Here is a 1031-nt window from a genome sequence, read left to right as displayed (position 1 = left end):
GCCCAGCTTCGGGCACCCCAGGCCGAGTGCTCCATCCTGGTGACGGTTCCCAGTGCCTGGGGCCCTGCTGCCAGGAGATGGCCCCCGAGTTCAGCCGAAGCCCTGACAGCGCGCAGCTCAGCGGGCTGCTGCACGGCCGCTGCTTTTTGCCCGCGATGAGCTGCCCTGCAACTCGGTGTGCTCTGCCCAGCCCTTGACCGCATGGAGGCTGCTGGAGTAGCTGTGGTTGTCACAGACATGGCCATGTCTGTGCGTTGTGTCACCTCTTAATTTCCTCCTCCCAACTGCTCTGTTTTGCAGACATACAGCAAGGAGGACAGGTTGATCATCACTCAGCTGCCCTTCTCCAGCACGCTGGTGGATTTTTGGGCTCTGGTCTGGGATTACACCTGCACCTCGGTGGTTGTGCTGAACCAGCTCCAGGAGCTGGACAAGGTCAGCTGCCTGCTCTTCTTCTGACAGCCTGTTTTCTGCCTTTGCCTTACGCATCTCTTCACTGGGGCCCTGCTTGCTATGGGGGTCAGCTGCAAGCTTGTAGGTTCCACTTTGCCTTGCAGAGTCCCATGGCATTGCAGTAGTGGGGGGAACCTGCAGGAACAAGGGTGGCCCTTGGATTTACTTCCTCTAACCCAGTAGGGATGCTGTTTTTCTGTCTGCTGTCCTGCAGATCAGCCCCAAGCACAGAGCAGGCAGAGTACCCATATGCATGCTGTGGTTGAGGGGTTGGGCCAAGTGTACCCACATGAGGCATTGAATTGCTCTGTGCCACCATGCATTTTATCTCCCTCCAGACATATGTGGAGGTCTGGCCCACCCAGGGCAAAGCCATCCATGGCCATTTTCACATCCAGTGGATCTCTGAGGAGCCTGGAGCTGGTTTCACAGTCTGGACACTTGCACTCACCAATAGGCAGCAGGTGGGTTTTTGGCACTGCAGTGACAAAGTGCTTTGAGAACAGCCTTTGACAGAGCTGAGAGCCACTGCAGGCTTTGGTTTAGGCCAAAGTCACAGCTAGAAATGTCAGAGGCTG

This window comes from Meleagris gallopavo, chromosome Z (genome assembly GCF_000146605.3).
Source record: "Meleagris gallopavo isolate NT-WF06-2002-E0010 breed Aviagen turkey brand Nicholas breeding stock chromosome Z, Turkey_5.1, whole genome shotgun sequence".
Classification (NCBI taxonomy): domain Eukaryota; kingdom Metazoa; phylum Chordata; class Aves; order Galliformes; family Phasianidae; genus Meleagris; species Meleagris gallopavo.
Note: the sequence above shows the minus strand (reverse complement) of the source record.